The sequence below is a fragment of the Ovis canadensis genome, chromosome 1 (assembly GCF_042477335.2).
Source record: "Ovis canadensis isolate MfBH-ARS-UI-01 breed Bighorn chromosome 1, ARS-UI_OviCan_v2, whole genome shotgun sequence".
Classification (NCBI taxonomy): Eukaryota; Metazoa; Chordata; class Mammalia; order Artiodactyla; family Bovidae; genus Ovis; species Ovis canadensis.
In genome coordinates, this window is record NC_091245.1 from 99,341,955 (window position 1) to 99,367,408 (window position 25,454).

A 25,454-nucleotide genomic window follows, 5' to 3' on the forward strand; every position below is an offset into this window, starting at 1 on the left:
GGGTAGAGAGTAGGCATCCTTAAATTGTGCCTGATCTTAAGGGGAAAGCATTCAGTCTTTTACCACTAAGTATGTTAGATGTAGTTTTTTTGTAGCTTCTCATTATCACTTGATAAAGAGGAAGTTGAGTAAGGTTCTCTTTATCTCAGTTTTTTTTTTTTTTTGCCCTGAGAATTTATCATAAATGTGATTGAATTTTGTCAAATGCCTTTTCTGCATTGATTGATAAAATCTTGTAAATTTTCTGCCTTTCTGTTAACATAGTGAGTCACACAGGTTGATTTTCAATATTGTGCCACTAAAAAAAACCCACTTGGTATTAAGTGTATAATTCTTTTTATATAAATATTTCTGAATTCTATATGCTAATGTTGTTAACAATTTTCCCATCTATATTCATAAAGTATATTGATCTATAGTTTTCTTTCATTGTGATATCTTATCTAGTGTTGGTATTAGAGTAATACTTCATAAAATGAATTGTAAGAGGTCCCTCCTCTTCTATTTTCTAAAAGAATTGTATGTTAATTCTTCTTTAAAAGTTTGGTGGAGTTCTCCAGTAGACATATATGGGAAGAGAGCTTTTTTATTTTGTATTTTTTTAAGTTAGAATTTAATTTCCTTCATAATTATAGATGAGACTAATTATTTTTAAAATATCACATAGGCCACATAGTTTATACTTCTTCAGGAACTGACCCATTTTTATCTAAGTTGTCAAATTTATGCTTGGAGTTATTTGTAGTATTCCCTTACTGCCTATTTGATGTTTGCAGGGTCTGAATAATGTTCCTTGTTAAATCACTGATATTGGTAATTTCTGTCTTTCTTTACCAATCTTTGGAGACAGGAATGGCAACCCAATCCAGGATTCTTGCCTGGAGAATTCCATGAAAAGTGGAGCCGGGCAGGCTACAGTTAATGGGGTCACAAAGAGTTGGACACAGTTTTGCTTGTGTGTACTGAAGTTTGCCAATTTTATCAATTAATTTAAAAAACGGGGTTTTTTAAAAATAGATTTATCTATTATTTCCTGTTTTCAATTTCACTGATTTCCATTCTTTGATACTTCATTCTTTCTTCTGTTCAGTTCAGTTGCTCAGTCATGTCCGACTCTTTGCAACCCCATGAACCACAACGCTCCAGGCCTTCCTATCAATCAGCAACTCCTGGAGTCCACCCAAACCCATATCCATTGAGTTGGTGATGCCATCCAACCATCTCATCCTCTGTTGTCCACTTCTTGTCCTGCCCTCAATCTTTCCCAGCATCAGGGTCTTTTCAAATGAGTCAGCTCTTTGAATCAGGTAGCCAAAGTATTGGAGTTTCAGCTTCAACATCAGTCCTTCCAATGAACACCCAGGACTGATCTCCTTTAGGATGGACTGGTTGGATCTCCTTGCAGTCCAAGGGACTCTCAAGAGTCTTCTCCAACACCACAGTTCAAAAGCATCAATTCTTCGGCGCTCAGCTTTCTTTATAGTCCAACTCTCACATCCATACATGACCACTGGAAAAACCATAACCTTGACTAGACGGACCTTTGTTGGCAAAGTAATGTCTCTGCTTTTTTAATATACTGTCTAAGTTGGTCATAATCTTCCTTCTAAGAAGTAAGTGTCTTTTAATTTCATGGCTGCACTCTCCATCTGCTGTGATTTGGGAGCCCCAAAATATAAAGTCTGACACTGTTTCCCCATCTATTTGCCATGAAGTGGTGGGACTGGATGCCATGATATTAGTTTTCTGAATGTTGAGCTTTAAGCAAACTTTTCACTCTCCTTTTTCACTTTCATCAAGAGGCTCTTTAGTTCTTCTTCACTTTCTGCCATAAGGGTGGTGTCATCTGCATACCTGAGGTTATTGATATTTCTCCCAGCAATCTTGATTCTAGCTTGTGCTTCCTCCAGCCCAGTATTTATCATGATGTACTCTGCATATGAGTTAAATAAGGAGGGTGACAATATACAGCCTTGACGTATTCCTTTTCCTATTTGAAACCAGTCTGTTGTTCCATGTCCAGTTCTAACTGTTGCTTCCTGACCTGCATATAGGTTTCTCAAGAGGCAGGACAGGTGGTCTGGTATTCCCATCTCTTTCAGAATTTTCCACAGTTGATTGTGATCCACACAGTCAAAGGCTTTGGCATAGTCAATAAAGCAAAAAGAGATGTTTTTCTGGAACTGTCTTGCTTTTTCGATGATCCAGTGGATGTTGGCAATTTGATCTCTGGTTCCTCTGCCTTTTCTAAAACCAGCTTGAACATCTGGAAGTTCACCGTTCACATATTGCTGAAGCCTGGCTTGGAGTATTTTGAGCAATACTTTAGTAGCATGTGAGATGAGTGCAATCGTAAGGTAGTTTTACTTAGGGTTTATTTTGCTATTGTTTTTTTAATTTGTATGTATGTGTAGACTTTAGATTAATAATTTTAGACTCTTTTGTAATTAAGTATTTAGTGAATGAATTTCCCACTCAGCACTGCTTTAGATGCATCCCAGAAAGTTTGATATGTGTATCTTTATGTTTATTCCATTCAATGTATTTTCTTTGAGACTCCTACTTATGGACTATTTAGAAGTGTATTGTTTGCTCTCCAAGTGCTTGGAAACTTTACCATTATCTTTCTGATATTAGTTTCTAATGTGATTCTTTTGTGGACGGAGAACATACTCTGAATGATTTCAATTCTTGTAAATGTACTAAAGTTTGTTTTATACTAAAGATATAGTCTATCCCAGTATATGTTCTGTGGGCACTTGAAAGGAAGGTGGTATCTGATTTTGGATGGGTTGTTCCATATGTTTATGTTAGATCCTGTTTGATTATGTTCCTGAGTTCTGATTTTCTGTCTGGTTGTTCAGTCAGTTGTTGAGAGAGAACTGTATAGGACTTGCCTATTTTTCCTTTTAGTTCTAACAGTCTTTGTTTAATATTTATCAAAGCTCTGAGTTTTTTGGTGCATGCACATTTAGAATTACTTGGTCTTCCTGATAGATTGACTCATAATGATTTAATATTCCTCTCAACTTCTGGTAATTTTCTTTTCTCTGAAATATAATAATACAGCCATTCCTGCTGCCTTTTGGTTATTATTGGCAAGGTATATTTATTTTCATTCTTTTACTTTAAATGTCTCTTTGTTGTCACTTTTAATGCAAATTCTTATAGACACATACAGTTAGGCCATGTTTTTAAATCTACTGTACCAATCTGTCTTCTACTGATATACATAGGCCAATAGAATTTAAATGTTATATACTTTTTTATATGTTAAGGATTAATTTTGTCATATTATTTTTTGTTTCATATTTGTTTTCTCTCTTGTTTACTCTTCTAGAGGTTTTTCCCATGCCTTGAACTTTTCAAAATTCCACTTTGATTGACCTACAGTGTTTTGAGTATATCACTTTGTATAACATTTGTAGTGGTTGTCTAGACTGAGCTACTGAGCACACACACAGAGGTATAACATTATATACACATAACTTATCACAGTCTACAGGTATCAATGTCTTATCAATTCAAGTGATACACAGAAATCTTACACTGCTTAATATCCTTTTATTCTCACCCATATATTACACAATTATCTTAAATATTTCCTCTATATATGCTAAAAACTATTTCAAAAACCTAGGACAACAGCAGCCCCTCAGCCTGTCATAGCAGGAACCAACACCCATCAGCAGACCTTCACCATCCCTGTGACTGGTTGGCCCTGGTTTCACCCACTGAAGGGCAACACAAGTTTTGGGACATCCCAAACCCTACAGCCTGATGTGTCAAGTACCGGCCCTACCTACCAGCAGTCTGAATGACCCATGGACCTGCACCAAGGCCCCAGAGCCCATCTCTACTCACCTTGGCCAGAACTAGCCCCAGGACCTGGCTTAACATACTGGTTAGCAGACGCCAGCCCTGGGACTTCCTGGAACCTGAATCCACTGACCAGTAAGCCAGCACTAGCTTGGCAGCTTCCTGGGGTTTCACTGACAGCTGCCTTAAGACCGAGCCCCACCAACCAGTGATTTGCAGCCCCGTACAGGCAAGACCTGGAAACCAACTAGACCAGGGCCAGCTATGCTTATTAGACCACTCAGAGTAGTCAGCAAGCCACAAAAGAAGGACCCATACAACCCGCATAGTGGACACCTCTAGTTCAAATGACCAAAGAGGAGTGCACTGCTGGGGTACACAGGATATTTCCTACAAAATGTCATTTCTCCAAAATTGGGAAATAGAATCAACATACTAGACACATAGTGATAGCAACAGCAAGTTACATAAACTGAGATGACAGAGGAACATATTCCAAATGAAGGAACAAGATAAAACTTCAGAAAAATAACTAAGTGGAGACAGGAAATCTACCTGAGAAAGAGTTGAAGGTAATGATTGTAAACATGATCAAAGAACTTCGGAGAAGAGTGGATGCCCACAGCAAGATGTTAGAAGCTTGCAATAAAGAATTAGAAAATGTAAACTGAACAGAGATGAAGAATACAACGCTGAAATAAAAATATACTAGAAGGAATAACGGAGAAGGCAATGGCACCCCACTCCAGCACTCTTGCCTGGAAAATCCCATGGACAGAGAAGCCTGGTAGGCTGCAGTCCATGGGGTCTCGAAGAGTTGGACACGACTGAGCGACTACCCTTTCACTTTTCACTTTCATGCATTGGAGAAGGAGATGGCAACCCACTCCAGTGTTCTTGCCTGGAGAATCCCAGGGATTGGGGAGCCCGGTGGGCTGCCATCTATGGGGTCGCACAGAGTCGGACATGACTGAAGCGACTTAGCAGCAGCAGCAGAAGGAATAAACAGGAGACTCAGTGATACAGAGGTATGAATCAGTGAACTGGAAGACAAAGAAGTGGAAATCACTGAAGATGAGTGGAAAAAGAATAAAAATAAATGAGGGCAATTTAAGATACCTTTAGGATAACATTAAGTATTCTGCCACTTGTGTTATAGGAATCCTAGAAGGAGAAGAAGAAAGGAATAGGAAACATTTGAAGACATAATTGACTATGCCAAAGCCTTTGACTGTGTGGATCACAATAAACTGTGGAAAATCCTTCAAGAGATGGGAATACTAGACCATCTGACCTGCATCTTGAGAAACCTATAGGCAGGTCAGGAAGCAACAGTTAGAACTGGACATGGAACAACAGACTGGTTCCAAATAGGAAAAGGAGTACATCAAGGCTGTCTATTGTCACCCTGCTTATTTAACTTCTATGCAGAGTACATCATGAGAAACGCTGGACTGGAAGAAACACAAGCTGGAATCAAGATTGCTGGGAGAAATATCAATAACCTCAGATATGCAGATGACACCACCCTTATGGCAGAAAGTGAAGAGGAGCTAAAAAGCCTCTTGATAAAAGTAAAAGAGGAGAATGAAAAAGTTGGCTTAAAGCTCAACATTCAGAAAATGAAGATCATGGAATCTGGTCCCATCACTTCATGGGAAATAGATGGGGAAACAGCGGAAACAGTGTCAGACTTTATTTTTGGGGGCTCCAAAATCGCTGCGGATGGTGACTGCAGCCATGAAATTAAAAGATGCTTACTCCTTGGAAGAAAAATTATGACCAAACTAGATAGTATATTCAAAAGCAGAGACATTTCTTTGCCGACTAAGGTCCATCTAGTCAAGGCTATGGTTTTTCCTGTGGTCATGTATGGATGTGAGAGTTGGACTGTGACGAAAGCTGAGCACCGAAGAATTGATGCATTTGAACTGTGGTGTTGGAGAAGACTCTTGAGGGTCCCTTGGACTGCAAGGAGATCCAACCAGTCCATTCTAAAGGAGATCAACCCTGGGATTTCTTTGGAAGGAAAGATGCTAAAGCTGAAGCTCCAGTACTTTGGCCACCTCATGCGAAGAGTAGACTCATTGGAAAAGACTCTGATGCTGGGAGAGATTGGGGGCAGGAGGAGAAGGGGACGACCGAAGATGAGATGGCTGGATGGCATCACGGACTCAATGGACATGAGTCTGAGTGAACTCCGGGAGATGGTGATGGACAGGGAGGCCTGGCATGCTGTGATTCATGGGGTCGCAAACAGTTGGACATGACTGAGGGACTGAACTGAACTGAACTGAACAGATGCACCCAACATAGGAGCACCGCAATATGTAAGGCAAATGCTAACAAGTATGAAAGGGGAAATTAACAGTAACACAATAATAGTTCAGTTCAGTTCAGTTGCTCAGTCATGTCCGACTCTTTGCGACCCCATGAATCTCAGCACGCCAGGCCTCCCTGTCCATCACCAACTCCTGGAGTTCACTCAGACTCACGTCCATTGAGTTAGTGATGCCATCCAGCCATCTCATCCTCTGTCAGCCCCTTCTCCTCCTGCCCCCAATCCCTCCCAGCATCAGAGTCTTTTCCAATGAGTCTACTCTTCGCATGAGGTGGCCAAAGTAATGGAGTTTCAGCTTTAGCATCATTCCTTCCAAAGAAATCCCAGGGTTGATCTCCTTCAGAATGGACTGGTTGGATCTCCTTGCAGTCCAAGGGACTCTCAAGAGTCTTCTCCAACACCACAGTTCAAAAAGCATAGACTTTAATTCCCCACCACACCTATGGATATATCAACTAAAAAGAAAATTAGCAAGGAAACACAAACTTTAAATGATACAATGGGCCAGTTAGACCTAGTTGATATCTATAGGACATTTCACCCCAAAACAATGAATATCACCTTTTTTCTCAAGCACACACAGAACCTTCTCCAGGATAGATCACATCCTGGCCATAAATCTAGCCTTGGTAAATTCAAAAAAACTGAAGTCATTCCAAGCATCTTTTCTGATCATAATCTGGTAAGATTAGATGTCAACTACAGGGGGGGAAATCTATTAAAAATACAAACAATGGAGGCTAAACAACACACTTTTGAATAACCAACAAATCACAGAAGAAATAAAAAAAATCAAAATATGCATAGAAATGAAGGAAAATGAAAACACAACAACCCAAAACCTATGGGAATCAGTAAAAGCAGTGCTAAGGGGAAGGTTCATAGCAATAGAAACTTACCTCAATAAACAAGAGAAAAATGAAATAAATAAGCTAATTCTACACCTAAAGCAACTAGAAAAAGAAGAAATGAAGAACCCCAGGGCTAGTAGGAGGAAAGAAATCATAAAAATTAAGGCAGAAATAAATACAAAAGAAACAAAGGAGACCATGGCCAAAATCAACAAAGCTAAAAGCTGGTTCTTTGAGAAGATAAACAAAATAGACCTACCATTAGCCAAACTCATCAAGAAAAAAATGGAGAAGAATCAAATCAACAAAATTAGAAATGGAGAAATCACAACAGACAACACAGAAATACAAAGGGTCATAAGAGACTAATATCACCAACTATATGCCAATAAAATGGACAACTTGGAAGAAATGGACAAATTTTTAGAAAAGTATAACTTTCCAAAATTGAACCAGGAAGAAATAGACCTTAACAGACCCATCACAAGCACAGAAATCAAAACTGTAATCAGAAATCTTCCAACAAACAAAAGCCCAGGACCAGACGGCTTCACAGCTGAATTCTACCAAAATTTTAGAGAAGAGCTTACACCCATCCTATCCAAACACTTCCAGAAAATTGCAGAGGAAGGTAAACTTCCACTCATTCTAGAGGCCACCATCACCCTAATACCAAAACCAGACAAAGATGCCACAAAAAAAGAAAACTACAGGCCAATATCACTGATGACCATAGATGCAAAAATCCTTAACAAAATTCTAGCAAACAGAATCCAACAACATATTAAAAAGATCATACATCTTGACTAAGTGGGCTTTATCCCAGGGATGCAAGGATTCTTCAATATTTCCAAATCAATCAATGTGATATACCACATTAACAAATGAAAGATAAAAACCATATCATTATCTCAATAGATGCAGAGAAAGCCTTTGACAAAATCCAACATCCATTTATGATAAAAAAAAAAACCCTCCAGAAAGCAGGAATAGAAGGAACATACCTCAACATAATAAAATCCATTTATGATAAACCCACAGCAAACATTATCCTCAATGGTGAAAAATTGAAAGCATTTTCTCTAAAGTCAGGAACAAGACAAGGGTGCCTACTTTCACCACTACTATTCAACATGGTTTTGGAAGTTTTGGCCACAGCAATCAGAGCAGAAAAAGAAATAAAAGGAATACAGGCTGGAAAGAAGAAGTCAAACTCTCACTGTTTGCAGATGACATGATCCTCTACCTAGAAAACCCCAAAGACTCCACCAGAAAATTGCTAGAGCTAATCAATGAATATAGTAAAGTTGCAGGATATAAAATTAACACACAGAAATCCCTTGCATTCCTATACACTAACAATGAGAGAACAGAAAGAGAAATTAAAGAAACAATTCCATTCACCATTGCAACAAAAACAATAAAATACTTAGGAATAAATCTACCTAAAGAAACAAAAGACCTATATGTAGAAAACTATAAAACACTGATGAAAGAAATCAAAGAGGACACAAATAGATGGAGAAATATACCATGTTCGTGGACTGGAAGAATCAGTATAGTGAAAATGAGACTACTACCCAAGGCAATCTATAGATTCAATGCAATTCCTGTCAAGTTACCAACGGTATTCTTCCAAGAACTAGAACAAATAATTTCACAATTTGTATGGAAATACAAAAAAAAAAAAAAAAACTCAAATAGCCAAAGCAATCTTGAGAAAGAAGAATGGAACTGGAGGAATCAACCTGCCTGACTTCAGACTATACTACAAAGCTACAGTCATCAAGACAATATGGTACTGGCACAAAGACAGAAACATAGATCAATGGAACAAAATATGAAGTCCAGAGATAAATCCACACACCTATGGAACCTTATCTTTGACAAAGGAGGCAAGAATATACAAAGGAGAAGAGACAATCTCTTCAATAAGTGGTGCTGGGAAAACTGGTCAACCACTTGTAAAAGAATGAAACTAGAACACTTTCTAATACCATACACAAAAATAAACTCAAAATGGATTAAAGACCTAAATGTAAGACCAGAAACTATAAAACTCCTAGAGGAAAACATAGGCAAAACACTCTCGGACATAAATCACAGCAGGACCCTCTATTACCCACCTCCCAGAGTAATGGATATAAAAGCAAAAATAAACAAATGGGACCTAATTAAAATTAAAAGCTTTTGCACAACGAAGGAAACTATAAGCAGGGTGAAAAGACAGCCTTCAGAATGGGAAATAATAGCAAACAAAGCAACTGACAAAGATTTAATCTCAAAAATATACAAGCATCTCCTGTAGCTCAATTCCAGAAATACAAATGACCCAATCAAAAAATGGGCCAAAGAACTAAACAGGCAGTTCTCCAAAGAAGACATACAGATGGCTAACAAACACATGAAAAGATGCTCAACATCACTCATTATCAGAGGAATGCAAATCAAAACCACAATGAGGTACCATCTCACGCTGGTCAGGATGCTGCTATCAAAAAGTCTACAAACAATAAATGCTGGAGAGGGTGCAGAGAAAAGAGAACCCTCTTACACAGTTGGTGGGAATGCAAACTAGTACAGCCACTATGGAGAAGAGTGTGGAGATTCCTTTAAAAAAAAAATACTGGAACTAGAACTGCCATACGACCTAGCAATCCCACTGCCAGGCCTACACACTGAGGAAACCAGAATTGAAAGGGACACATGTACCCCAATGTTCATCACAGCACTGTTTACAATAGCCAGGACATGGAAGCAACCTAGATGTCCATCAGCAGATGAATGGATAAGAAAGCTGTGGTACATGTACACAATGGAATATTACTCAGCTATTAAAGAGAATGCATTTGAATCAATTCTAATAAGGTGGATGAAACTGGAGCCTATTATACAGAGTGAAGTAAGCCAGAAAGAAAAACAGCAATATAGTATAAAAATGCATATTTATGGAATTTAGAAAGAAGGTAATGATAACCCTGTATGCGGGACAGCAAAAGAGACACAGATGTACTGAACAGTCTTTTGGACACTGTGGGAGAGGGCAAGGGCAGGATGATATGGGAGAATGGCACTGAAACATGTAAAATATCATATGTGAAATGAATCACCAGTCCAGGTTTGATGCATGATACTGGGTGCTCAGGGCTGGTGCACTGGGATGACCCCGGGGGGTGGGATGGGGAGGGGGGTGGGAGGGGGCCTCAGAATGGGGAACACATGTACACTCATGGTGGATTCAAGTCAATGTATGGCAACACCAGTACAATATTGTCAAGTAAAATAAATAATTTAAAAATAAATAATTTTTTTTAAAAAGAATGCATTTGAATCAGTTCTAATGATGTGGATAAAACTGAGCCTATTATACAGAATGAAGTAAGTCAGAAAGAAAAACACCAATACCGTATATTTATATATATATATATATATATATATATATATATATATATATGCAATTTAGAAAGATGGTAACAATGACCCTTTATGTGAGACAGCAAAAGAGACATAGATGTAAAGAACAGACTTTTGGACTCTGGGAGGTGAGGGTGGGATGATTTGAGAGAATAGCACTGAATCATGTATACTATCATATGTGAAATAGATCACTGGTCTAGGTTCGATGCATGAGACAGGGTGCTCAGGGATAGTGCACTGGGATGACCCTGAGGGATGGGATGGGGAGGGAGGAGGGAGGGGGGTTTCAGGATGGGGAACACATGTATACACATGGCTGATTCATGTCAATGTATGGCAAAAAAACCACTACAGTATTGTAAAGTTATTAGCCTCCAATTAAAATAAATATTTTTTTTAAAAAATTGAGAAGAAAAAAATCATCTGATCATCTCAATCAATACAGAAAATTTTTTGATAAAATTCAATATATATTTATGATTTTAGAAAACCTCTTAACAAAATGCATATAGACGGAACACATCTCAACATAATAAAGACCTTATATTAAAAGCCCATAGCTAATATACTCAATGGTGAAAACCTGAAAGCATTTCCTGTAGCATCAGAAATAGGAAAATGATGCCCACTCTCACCTCTTTTATTCCCTATAGTACTGGAAAACATAGTCACAGCAATCAGGTAAGAAAAAGAGAAAAGTAATACAACTTGGAAAAGAAGAAGAAAAACTGTCACTTTTTGAAGATTGCATGATACTATACATAGATGATCTTAAAGATACCATGAAAAACTATTATAGCTCATCAATAAATTTGGTAAATTTTCAAGGTACAAAATTGATATACAAAAATCTGTTGCATTTCTATATACTAACAATAAATAATCAAAGAGAAATTAAGGAAACAATCCCATTTAAAATCACATTTAAAAGAATAAAGTATATAGGAATAAACATTCCTAAGGAGGTAAAATTCCTACACTCAAAAAACTGTAAGACACTGATGAAATCTGATAACATAGATAGAAAGATACATCACGTTCTTGATTTGAAGAATTAATATTGTTAAAAGGATACTATCCAAGGCAAACTACAGATTCAATGCAATCTTTATCAATTACATTTTTGAGAGAACCAGAATACTTTAAAATTTATATGAAAACACAAAAGACCCCAAATAGCTAAAGCAATTTTGAGAAAGGAAATGGAGCTGGAGAAATCAGGCTCCCAGGCTTTAAACTATACTACAAAGCTTCAGTCATCAAAACAGTATGGTATTGTTTCAAAAGCAGAAATATAGATCAATGGGAAAAGATAGAAAATCCAGAGATAAGCTCATGTACCTATGGTCAATTAATCTATGACAAAAGAGGCAATGGAGGAAAGACAGTCTTTTCAATAAGTGGTGCTGAGAAAACTGGACAACTATATGTAAAAGAATGAAATTAGAACACTCCCTGGTACTTCCCTAGTGGTCCAGTGTTAAGACCCTCTGCTCCTAATACAGGATGCATGGGTTCCATCCCTGGTTGGGGAATTAAGATCCTGAACACTGCACTGGACAGCCAAAAAAAAAAAAAGAACACTATCTAACACCATACACAAAAATAAACTCAAAATGGATTAAAGACCTAAATGTAAGATCAGATACTATAGAACTGTTAGAGGAACGCACAAGCAGAACACTTGCTGACATAAATCGCAGTAATATCTTTTCTGATCTACCTCCTAGAATGATGAAAATAAAAACACAAGTAAACAAATGGGACTTAATTAAACTTAAAAGTTCTTGCACAGCAAAGAAAAACATAAACAAAACAAAAAGACAACCCACATAATGGGAGACAGTATTTGCAAATGATGTAACTGACAAAGGATTAATCTCCAAAATATACAAAGAGCACATGCAGCTCAATATTAAAAAAACAACCCATGCAAAAAAATAGGCAGAAGATCTAAATAGTTGTTTCTCCAAAGAAGGCATTTGTTGTTAAGTTGCTAAATTGTGACCGACTCTTTTGCAACTCCATGGGCTGTAGCCCACCAGGCTCCTCTGACCATGGGATTTCCCAGGCGAGAATACTGGGCTATGTTGCCATTTCCTTCTCCAAGGGATTTTCCTGTAGGATTGAACATGTGTCTGCTGCTTTGGCAGGCAGGTTCTTTACCACTGACCACCAGGGAAGCCCATACAAATGGCCAAAAATCACTAATTATAGAGAAATGCAAATCAAAACAATCAGGTATCACCTCACAGCAGTGAGAAGGACCATCATCAAAAAGTCTATAAATAATAAATACTAGAGAGGGTATGGAGAAAATGGAATACTCCTACACTGTTGGTGGGGATGTAAATTGGAAGAACAGATGGAGTTTCCTTAAAAAACTAAAAGTGAAACTAATGTATGATCTAGTAATCCCACTGCTGGGCATGTATCTGGAGAAACTGTAATTTGAAAAGATACACACACTGCAATATTCATTGCAGCACTGTATAATACAATAGCCAAGATGTGGAAACAACCTCAATGTCCATCAACAGATGAGTGGATATAGAAGGTGTGGTGTGCATATACAGTTTAGAAGTATTCCACTTCTCAGAGAAAGACAAATATGTGATATCACTTATAGTAATATGTGGAATCTAATAAAAATTATACAAATGAACTTATTTACAAAACAGAAACCAACTCCACAGCTCTTGAAATCAAACTTATTACCAAAGGGGAAACATAGGAGGAAGTGGCAAATTAGGAGATTGAGATTAATATATATATATAGACTTCTACATATAAAATAGATGACTAATGAGGATCTACTGTAAAGCACAGGGACTCTACTTAATATTCTGTAATAACCTATATAGATAAAGGATCTGAAAAAAAGATATTTATACATGTATAACTGATTCACTTTGCTGTACACCTCAAACTAACACAACACTGTAAATCAGCTATACTCCAATAAAAAATTTTTAATTCTGTTTTAAAATTTTTAATTGAAATATAGTTGATTTATAATATGCTAGTTTCAGGTGTACAGCAAAGTGATTCATATATATAAATTTTCTTTTTCAGATTCTTTTCCCTTTACAGCTTATTACAAAATATTGATATAGTTTCCTGCGCTATATAGTAGGTCTTTGTTGGTTATCTATTTTATAATATTGTATATATGTTAATCTGTAACTTCTAATTTATCTGTCCCCAACAATCATCCCTGCTATCCACTTTGGTAACCGCAGTATGTTTTTTATGTCTGTGATACTGTTTCTGTTTTGTAAATAGATTCATTTGTATCATATTTTTAGATTCCACATATAAGCAATATCATACGATATTTGATTAAAAATGGGCAGAGGCTCTAAATACACATTTTTTCAAAGACATCAAATGGCCAACAGGTACACGAAAAGGTGCTCAAGACCACTGATAATCAGGAAAATACAAATCAAAACCACAATGAGATGCTACCTCACAACTGTTGCAATGATTATTATAAAAAAACAAGAGATAACTAGTGTTGTCAAGGATATAAAGGAATTCTTGTGCACATACTACTGCATGTCAATTGTATCTCAATGAAACTAGAAGAATGAAAAAACAGCTATAGAAAAAAAGATCAATATATTTGTAAAGTGTATTTTGTCACATAACATATTCACAGGCTCCAGGGATTCGGGCATGAGCCTCTTTGGGGTGCCATTATTTGGTTTACCACATAAGTGTACAGGTGAAAATGCTCATCCTATCCTTGACTCTTATACTCCATGGTACTATTTTAATAACAAGTTTAATATACATTTAATGGTTTAAACAGTTATTTATTATCTCACAGTTTTGTGGGACAGAAGGTTGGTACAGCATAGTTCAGCTGGGTCCTCTGCTTCACTGAAGTACAGGCACAATGTGAGGCTGGCTCAAGTTGAAATCACTGTGTGTCACTGGGCTGGGTTAGAGACTCTGGGGAAGATCCCACCTTCACATATATTCAAGTTGTTAGCAAAAGTTAGTTTCTTATGATCTTAGGACCAATTGTTACCTTTCCTTAACACATGGCCCCATTTATCTTCAAGCTAATAATGACATGGAATCCTACTTGTGATCTGAATCTCTGAATTCACCTTCTACTGTGAATTTTAAGTGCACATGTGATTAGATTCAGGCTTCCCTGGTGGTTCAGGGTAATCCACTTGCAGTTCAGGAGACACGGGTTTGATCCCTTGGTCGGAAAGGTCCCCTGGAGGAGAGCATGGCAACCCACTACAGTATTCTTGCCTGGAGAATCCCATGGACAGAGGAGCCTGGCGGGCTACAGCCCATAGGGTCACAAAGAGTTGGACATGACTGAAGCAACTTAGCACACACGCATGTGGTTAGATTAGGCGCGCTTGAATATACAGGATAATCTTTATATCTTAAAGTCAGGTGATTAATAACCTTAACGACATCTGCAGATCCCCTTCTGGCATAGACTAGCATATTCTCTCAAATAACAGGTTGCAAAAGATCATGAAAGCTATTTCATACCCAGTAAACTTAAAATTTGGTATTGTGACTTCTTTCCAGGCAAGAAGGAGGTTGAGAAGAAAAGTATTTCAGTTCTAGTTTAATTCATCAACTACTGTTTCTCAATGCCAGTGCTTAAAACTGAATTTCTTTCTTTCCTTCCTTAATTCTAACAAAAGTTTTATAGAGTACATACGAATAAAGAGAGATAAATCCCTTGCCTAATAGAAATTACAGACTGGTAGGGGAGTCAAATAAACTAATAGGTAATAGTGAAGGCATGGCAAGTAAACACAGGAGCGAAAGAGGATGGGGAGTGAAGGGGAACGCATATATCCTAGTCTTAAAGTGTCAAACTACACTATCTAAAAGAGATATCATCTACCCCGTGTAATAAAGGATAAGTAAGTGTTAGTTCTTCCAGTGTTTGTCCTAGTATCTTGTTGTCTTTTTATTTCTTAATTTTCATTTCAATTAAGAAAGAACTCAAAGAAATAAAAAATCATTGTGTGGTCACTGGATTTATCTTCCTAGGATGTTCCAACCATCGTGAATTATAAGTGTTGTTCCTCCCAGCCTTGATCATTTATCTCTTAACTCTTCTGGGAAATAAATTCACATTAACAATGGCCAGAGTCAGTCCTGCCTTCTGCATTCCAATGTATTATTTTCTCAGCACCTTGTGTTTCTTGGACATCTGCTACTCATCTGCCACCATTTTGGTCATGCTGGGGAACTTCAAGGGGAAGAAGGCCACCTTGTATGAGGGCTGTCTTTCCCAGACCTTATTCCTTGTGACCTGTGCTGGTGCCTAGGGTGTCTTGTTGGCTACTGTGACTTACAATCACTATGTAACCATTGGCCACCTTCAATATCTGCTCCTCATGAGTCTGAAGGTCTGTGTGTATTTTGTTGATTGGAACTTGACTGCGTGGGCTAGAGAATTCTGTGAAACACACAGTGCTGACCCTCAGTGTGGACTCAACAAGATCATCCACTTTCTCTGTGATGTACTTTTGCTCCTGAAGCTCTCCTGCCCTGACTCCTCTCTCAGTGGGTCTGTGCTCCATGTGACCAGTGCCACCACTGGCCTGAGCCCCTGCCTATTCATTGCAGTGTCCTACTGCTTATCATCTCTGCCCTCCTCAAGATTCCCTCTGCTCAGGGCAGGAACCAGACCTTCACTCTCTGTGCATCCTACCTCCCTGTGGTGGTCTTTTATGGAATATCCAACTTTAACTATGATAGACCCAATATAGGCTATATCCTGGACATCCTGGTCTCTGTGCTCTTCTCTGTTGTGATCCCCATGATTAACCCTGTCACCTATAGCCTAAGAAACAAAGAAATCAAGGGTGCCCTGAGGAAGTGGATGGAGAAGGTGGATTCTCTAGTTATATCAGTGACTAGATCAATATTTTTCATTCTGGAAAACCTTTTCTTTTTCTCTTTTTTATAGTTTTTCACATTTATTTGTATGATAATTCTTTATTAAAATATTATTTTAAGTAATTCTTTTTAAACAATTTTAAAATTGTGCATATTTAAGGCATACAACATGTTGGTTTGATACAGATATGCACAGTGAAGTGATTACTGTTGTTGCTGTTTAGTCACTAAAAGTTGATCTCTTTTGCAACCCCATGGACTGTAACCTGCCAGGCTCCTCTGTCCATAAGATTTCCCAGGCAAGAATACTGAAATGAGTTGCCGTTTCCTTCTCCAGGGTATCTTCCCACCCCAGGGATCAAACCTGTGTTCTTTACCACTGAACCACCAGGGAGGCCCAAAGTGATTACTACAATTAACATACCATCTCCTCAAAAAGGGAACATTGTTGGGAATGTAAATTGGTGCAGCCACTATGGAAACACTATAGAAGTTCCTCAAAAAACTAAACAGAGTTGCCATATGATCCAGCCATCCCACTCCTGGGCATATATCTGGATAAAACTGTAATTTAAAAAGATACATGCACGAGACTTCCCTGGTGGTCCAGTGGCTAAGACTCCATGCTCCCAATGCAGGGGACCTGGGTTTGATCCTTGGTCAGGGAACTAGATCCCACATGCCACAACTAAGAGTTGCCATGATGCAACTAAGACCCAGCACAGCCAAATAAATAAATTTTAAAAAAAGAAAGAAACATGTGTCCCTCTGTTCATAGTAGCACAATTCACAGCAGCAAAGATATGAAAACAATCTAAATGTTCATTGACAGATGAATGCATAAAAATGTGGTAATATATACAATGGAATATTACTCAGCCATAAAAAAGAATGAAATAATGCCATTTCCAACAACATGGATGAATCTAGAGATTATTATACTAAGTGAAGTAAGTCAGAAAGAGAGATAAATACCATGTGATATCACATATGAAATCTTAAAAAAAATACACAAATGAACTTATCTATGAAACAAACAGACTCACAGACATAGAGAAGTGACTTGTAGTTGCCAAGGCAGAGAAAAGGTGGAAAAGGGGTGGATTGGGAGTTTGGGATTAATAGATGCAAACTAATATATGTACGATGGATACACAACAAGGTCCTACAGTAGAGCACAGGGAACTATACTCAATATCCTGTGATTAACCATAATGGACAAGAATATGAAAAAGAATATACATGTATAAATAACTGAACCACTTTGCTGTACAATAGAAATTAATACAATCAACTATATTTCAGTAAAACAAAAGAACATATCATCTCCTCATTTGGTTACCATTTCTTTTGCAATAAGAGCCCCTGAAATCTACTCTCTTAGCATATTTTCAATGTTCAATACATTATTATTAAGTATAATCATAATGCAACACATTAGATTTCTAAACTTACTCATCCAAACTACACAACTACAACTTTGCACTCTTTGACCAATATCTCCCCATTTTCTCCACCACACTTCACCCCAGCTTCTGGTAACCATCCTTTTACTCTCCACAAGTTCAACATTTTTAGATTCTACATGTAAGTGAGATAATGCCAGTATTTGCCTTTCTGCGCCTGGCTTATTTAGCATAATGTCCTCTTGGTTCATCTGTAGTCTCAAAAATGATACAATTTTCTTCTTTGCTTTTTAAGGCTGAATATATCTATTGCATAGGAACCTGGAATGCTAGGTCCATAATTGGAAGTGTTCAAATAGGAGATAGCAGAGTAAGCATCGACATTTTAGGAATCAGTAAACTAAAATGGATGGGAACAGATGAATTTAATTCAGATGACCATTATATCTACTACTGCGGGCAAGAATCCCTAAAAGAAATGGAATAGCCCTCATAGTCAACGAGTACTTGGGTACAATCTCAAAAACGAGGGCAAGTGGGGGCTACTCTTTGTTGCAGTGAGCAGGCTTCTCATATGCAGTGGCTTCTTTTGCTGTGGAGTGAGGGCTCTACGTGTGTAGGCTCTAGTAGTTGTGGTGCTGAGACTAACGGGCTCTAGAGCGTAGTCTCAGTAGTTGTGACACACAGGCTCAATAGCTCCATGTCATGTGGGATCCTCCCTAAGCAGGGAAGAACTCATGTCTCCCAACCAGCAGGCAGACTCTCAACCACTAGACCACTAGGGAAGCCCTCTTTGCCTATTTCTTAATTAGTTTTTTTTTTTTTCTCACTAATGAGTTCTATGAGTTCCTTATATATTTGGATAGGAGCTTCCTAGTCACATGTATGATTTGAAAATACTTTCTCTTATTCTGTAAATTTGTCTCTTCTGTTTGTTTTCTTTGTTGTGCAGAAGTGTATTTAGCTTAATGCAATTCCATTTGTCTATTTTATTTTTGTTGCTTGTGCTTTTGAGGTCATATCTGAAAATCATTGCCCAGACCAATGTCAAAAACTTTTGCCCAGTTTTCTTCTTGTAGTTATACAGTTTCAAGTTTGACATTTAAGCTTTTAATCCTTTTTAGTTGATTTTTATATATGGAGTGAGGTAAGTGTCCAATTTCATTATTCTGTATGTGGATAGTTGGTTTTCCTAATACCATTTATAGAAGATACTGTTCTTCTCTGTTTTGTGTTTTGGTACCTTTCTCAAAGATCAGTTCAGTTGCTCAGTTGTGTCCGACTCCCTGTGACCCCATGAACCACAGCACGCCAGGCCTCCCTGTCCATCACCAACTGCCTGAGTCCGCTGCACTGAATATGCCAGCAAATTTGGAAAACTCAGCAGTGGGCACAGGACTGGGAAAGGTCAGTTTTCATTCTAATCCCAAAAAAAGGAAATGCCAAAGAATGTTCAAACTACTGCACAATTGCACTCATCTCACATGCTAGAAAAGTAATGCTCAAAATTCTCCAAGCCAGCTTCAATAGTATGTGAACCATGAACTTTCAGATGTTCAAGCTGGATTTAGAAAAGGCAGAGGAGCCAGATATTAAATTGCAAACATCCGTTGGATCATAGAAAAAGCAAGAGAGTTCCAGGAAAACATCTACTTCTGCTTTATTGACTATGCCAAAGCCTTAGACTGTGGGGATCATGACAAACTGGAAAATTCTTAAAGAAATGGGAATACCACATTACCTTACCTGCCTCTTGAGAAATCTGAATGCAGATCAAGAAGCAACGATTAGAACCAGACATGGACCAATGGGTTGGTTCCAAATTGGGAAAGAGAGTACACCAAGGCTGTATATTGTCACCCTGCTTATTTAACTTACATGCAGAGTACATCATACGAAATTCGGGGCTGAATGAGGCACAGGTTGGAATCAAGATTGCTGGGAGAAATATCAATAACCTCAGGTATGCAGATAAGGAAATCAGTCCTGAATATTCATTGGAAGGACTGATGCTAAAGCTCCAATACTTCAGCCATCTGATGCAAAGAACTGACTCACTGGAAAAGACCCTGATGCTGGGAAAGACTGAAGGCAGAAGGAGAAGGGGACAACAGAGGATGAGATGGTTGAATGGCATCACTGACTCAATGGATGTGAGTTTGAGCAGGCTCCGGGAGTTGGTGATGGACAGGGAAGCCTGGCATGCTGCAGTCCATGGGGTTGCAGAGAGTTGGGCACAAGTGAGTGACTGAACAAACTGAACTGAATGTGATGCCTTCAGCTTCTTCTTTTTGCTCAGCATTGCTTTGGCTATTTGGTGCCTTTAGTAGTTTCATACAAATTTTATAATTATTTGCTCTATTTCTGTGAAAAATGCTAGTAATATTTTGGTAGCGATTGTAATTAATCTGTAGATAACTTTACATAATATGGATATTTTAGCAATATTAGTTTTTCTAATCCATAAACATATTTCCATTCATTTGTGCCTTCAATTTTTTCATCAATGTTTTATAGTTTTAATGTGCTGGTCTTTCACCTCTTAGGTAAAATTTATCCTAGGTATGTTTGATGCTATTGTAAGTAGAATTGTTTCTTAAAGTCTTTTTCATTTTATTTGTTATTAGTATATAGGTATGAAACTAACTTTTATAGGCTGATTCTGTACACTGAATCTTTATTAAATTATTATTTCTGTTTTTTGGTGAAGTCTTTAGCATCTTACATGTATAATATTATGTTATCTGCAAACAGTGACAATTTCACTCCCTCCTTTCCAATTTGAATGTCTTTTCTTTCTTTTTCTTGCCTAACTGATCTGGTTATGACTTTTAGTATTATAGTGAATAGAAGTGATAAGAGTTGTCATCCTTGTCTTGTTACTGATCTTAAGAAGAAAAGCTTTGAGCTTTTCACTGTTGACTATGTTAGCTGTGGGCTTATCAATATAGCTTTTATTATGTTGAGGTACATTCCTTCCATATCTAATTTGTTAAGACTTTTTATCACAAAAGTGTGTTGAATTTTGTCAAATGCTTTTCCTACATCCATTGAGATGATCATATAATTTTTGTTCTTCATTCTATAATGTGGTATATCACATTTAATGATTTGCATGTATTAAACCATCACTGCATCCAAGAATGAATCCAGCTTGCTCATGGGTATAATCCTTTCCACTGTGCTATTAAATTTGGCTTGCTAGTAGTTTTTTGAGGGATTTTATGTCTATGCTCAGAAGGATATTGACCTGTAATTTTCTTGCAATATCTTTGTCTAGCTCTGGTATCAGGGTAGTGTTTGCCTTATAAAAATGAGTTTGGAAGTGCTCTCTCCTCTTCAATTTTTTGGAAGAATTGAGAATTGGTACTGATTCTTTCTTAGTCTAAGAAGATCTTTTTAAATTTAGAGACTTAACTCTTCACTCTGTCTAATGTTTATATTCTAATTTTGATGAGGTAAAATACTGCAAGATTTTTAAACATATAGCTTTCTCCCCTTCTGTGCCCTGCTGCTGCTGCTGCTGCTAAGTCGCTTTAGTAGTGTCCGACTCTGTGTGACCCCATAGACGGCAGCCCACCAGGCTCCCCCGTCCCTGGGATTCTCCAGGCAAGAACGCTGGAGTGGGTTGCCATTTCCTTCTCCAGTGCATGAAAGTGAAAAGTGAAAGTGAAGTCGCTCAGTCGTGTCCGACTCTTTGAGACCCCATGGACTGCAGCCCACCAGGCTCCTCTGTCCATGGGATTTTCCAGGCAAGAGTACTGGAATGGGGTGCCATTGCCTTCTTGGTTCTGTGCCCTACAGAGCTGTTTGAAGGTCTGCATTTTTCTCCTTAGAAGCCATATCAACAGTGTCATCACCAGGTCATGGCAATGGCAGAACTAGAAACCAGGGACATGAAGACATAAGGATGCTGGTGAGAAAGAAGGGAAGCACCATGTCTAAGTGAGCAGACTAACTAGGATGATTTCATGCCAAGAGAGCAGATACACTGTTAGTACTATAGTTCCAAATACATGTTCAATTGAGCATGCAAGAAGAATCTAGTTCTAAGATCCAAGGCCATGGCTACCAGAACAAGTGGACAAAATTCCCTTGTACTTTATAGAATCCCAACCTGAACTGAACTGAACCTGAATAAACCTAAATCCATGCATCTCTTAGAAGGCAGTCTTTCAGGCTTTAACTTTCACTCACATCCTAACAACAAAAAAAAAAATCTTTCACTAAAATTCACCCACAAATGTCCCCAAAGAGATAAGAAGCTGGTCTCATTGCATGCTGAGAAAAGATGATTGTTATGACTTTAATGCATACACAAGAGAATTAATTGCTCTTCATTCTACAGTTTCTATTCAGGCTTTTGCCTTGCATCTGCACTCTGAGGAGTCCCAGAACAGCTGCTTAGAGAAAGGTTACATGGTACTCCCAAAAGGTCAGTCCGCAGGTACTTATAAATGTCCATGCTAGATAAATGAGTCCCTACAGAGACCACAGAAGGATTTTCAACTCTTGCAGTAGACAGTGAACATGTTCAAGGTAGCTCCTAGAATGGAAGCCCTCCTCATGATGCATGGCAGTCAACAGCCCGTTTTACAGAGACTGTCTTTCCAGCCCAGGAACTAGAAAGAGAGCAGCAAGCCCTTTCTAAAACTTTCGGCAAGAGTCAGTGGTAAGTTGTTCATTTACCATCACAATCGAGAAAAATGCTGCCAAGTGTCAGGATATATATACTTCTTAAAAGCATATTATAAAATATTAAACACATATTTTCAATACCAGTTTCATGACATCTGTGTAATGACATAAATTTAGTATCATTTTTGTGTGTCTATGTCTATAATGCTAATAATAAAACCAGAGTTGAAATGACTGTAGTGATCATTTATTTGAAAGCCTGAGGGGTTCTTGAATTTCTAAAGTAAGATAATATGAAGGAGAAATTTGTTCATGGCAAATAATATATAATGCGTAGTATTACTCCTATTCTAATTTTGAGAAGATAGAAATAATTTTCAGGGGGAAAGCATATCTCCTAGGCTATGCCATAGTATGACATTAAAGGCACAGAAAATATTTGTTTAAATAAAATGTAATTAAATGTGCATAAAGCATATTTGGAACTCCTTTTGTTCACTACCTTGGGGATTTTCATCTTTACATTGCAGCACATTGACGTTTGGGAGATGTGTTGCAAGCAACATATCTTTATTAACTATAAGAAAGTCTTATAGTTTGTGAATCATTTGCTTCTCCTATAGTCCCTTTCTTTTTAGAAATCTCATAGATTCAGGGTGATTCCTAGATATGTTCATTCTCATTCATTTGCCATTGAGATGATTTATAGGTTGGGAAAGAATGAAGCAGAGTTGCTTCAATGTTGGGAACTGAGCCATTGGTCTCCACTGGAACCACTGCTCTTATGGGAAAGGATAACACTAAGACCACCACAGTCCAAGAGGCCATGGCACCACATTTATGTCCCCAAATAATGTTTGTTTTCTCAGGTCATAAAGCTGTTTGCATCAGAACCACTAGGACAGAATGTCCTCCTGATTCGGCTGAAATATTCCATCACAACCTCTTCCTTCTCTCTGGGCCTGACTGTAGTGCTGGATTTTGTGTTTTTCTTTTTCCACTGACTTCAGCCTAAGTTGTTTGTGAGTGGTCTTTGTACCCCAAGCTTGGTTCCCCCGTTTACCTTCAGTAGGCAGAGGGATCAGATGCTACTGGGAGTATTAAGCCTGGGTCAGTGACCCGAGGCTCCCTCTCTTGGAGAGGTCATCAGTGGAGGCCAGCCCTTCTCCTCTCTGACAATCTTATTCATGAGAAGGAACTCAGGTTTTTAACAATGGCTCTGTGCTATCCATGGGATAGGCTGGTGGACAGGTACAATTTCCTGTCAAATTTCTATAGAGCCACACTCTTCTCAAACCTAAGACTAAATGCACTGGTTAAGAAATGACCATCTAGATCACTTTTGAGGCAAAGATATATGTTGAGAAATCCTTGCCAGATAAAACACCTCCTATTCTCATGCTGGGGCTGTTCAGCGATAGGGATAATGGTAGAAAAGTAAAAAAGCCAGTCACTCAACTCTCTGTAAGGGTAAATCCAAGAAATTGGTTTGGCCAATGTTATTAGTAACTTTTTTGTTTTTGTGGGGTTTTTTATCTGTGTGCTGAATTGTCAGGAAATTTAAAAGGTGTGGATATTTTTCCTATTTGGCTCTCTCTCTTTTTTTTTTATTTCCATAGAATGCTCTAGCAGTATGAACTTTTGATTACGGCTTTCACGGTCAGATGGATAGGATTAAATTCCAAACTATGATAACAGTAGCTGTGTAACCTTAAGCATCGGTTTCCTCCTTTATAAATCCTAATAAAATAAATAAGCTTGTTGTGATAAATACATGAGATTATGTATACTAAGCATCCTACCCAGTACCTGGTACAACATAAGTACACCATAAACAGTAGCTAGACTTTTGTTATTGACAATTATAAGACTTTGGATAAAACTATGCAAGGATGGAAAGTAAGTTGGGATTATCTGTATTCTGGCTTCTTTCATATGGTCAATCATATATGCATATAAACAAAGGACTGGAAAAACCCACACAAAACTGTTAACAGTGGTGCTGGGCAGATAGAGGTGTAAACGTAAAGATATTCCATTTTCATTTGATATGTCTTTGACTCAGGGAAATTTTTAGCATATGTTTTTAAAATTTAGAATCCAATAAAAATTTAAATTTAAATAGATAATGAGGAGACTTATAATGCCTGTATAAGTCTTTGTAACTGCCTGTGGTTCTATAAGTATTGCAAAATAGAGTTTTCTAAAATGTAAAAGGTAAATATTAAGTAAAATATGGGATCTATTTATCTACCTCTGATATAACATTAGGCTAGGAAGGCTCTCAGTCATGTGAATGTTACCATCCCAAAGGATGTTCATAAATGTGAAATACGGATTTTCCAGGTAAAAGAGAGGCAAAAAGGAAAGAGTACTTAATATCTTAAGTATGACCCAGTCATAGGAATATGAAATTTTCAAGGTTCAAATAATGCCATGTTTTCAGATGTGTAATGACATTGGTAGAACAATGGAGTCGGAGGGCTGAAAGGAACGTTGTAAATGATCTTTACTTAAGACTTGAATCAATCATCTTTTCAGGAGATGTAGCAATCTAGCCTTTCCCTGAACAGCTACCATGATGGGATCTCATTGCTCTTTATATATGATAAAATGCTTGCTTATCTAGGCAAAGTTAAGTTAGAGAAACAAGAAGTTGCAAAGCTAAAGAAGACAAAGGAACAGCAGATATCAAACAGGCCAATTAAATACAAGAGTGAGGAGATTTCACTTCAACATGTGTTTGTCAAAGTGGCCAAGTGGACTATCAAGAAATATTTGAAATGAAGCAGGCAAACAGAGTGTGAACCAGTATCTCATCCTTGATCCATTAGTAGGGGAAGGAATACCGCTCAGTGTTAACACTGAGGCTCTGAATTCAGATCACCAGGATAACATTTTGAAGGTTTGAGCTTCTGGAGCTATTAACAGTACTTTCAATTTCATGGAGTAATTCATGAAGAGTGCCTGGCACATAGGACATGATTAAAAATTAAATGAGAGACATAGTGATGGTATTTACAGTGTAGACAATAGAAGAAAACACAGTATTCACTTTGAGGCAGCCTTGACTGACAATCAGAATTT

At 37.8% G+C, this 25,454-nt stretch overlaps 1 pseudogene; it reads left to right on the forward strand.

Annotated features, from left to right (window-relative positions):
* Positions 1 to 4,406: 4,406 nt before the first annotated feature.
* On the forward strand, positions 4,407 to 25,154 carry LOC138436498 (olfactory receptor 5J3-like; annotated as a pseudogene).
* The last annotated feature ends 300 nt before the right edge of the window (positions 25,155 to 25,454 follow it).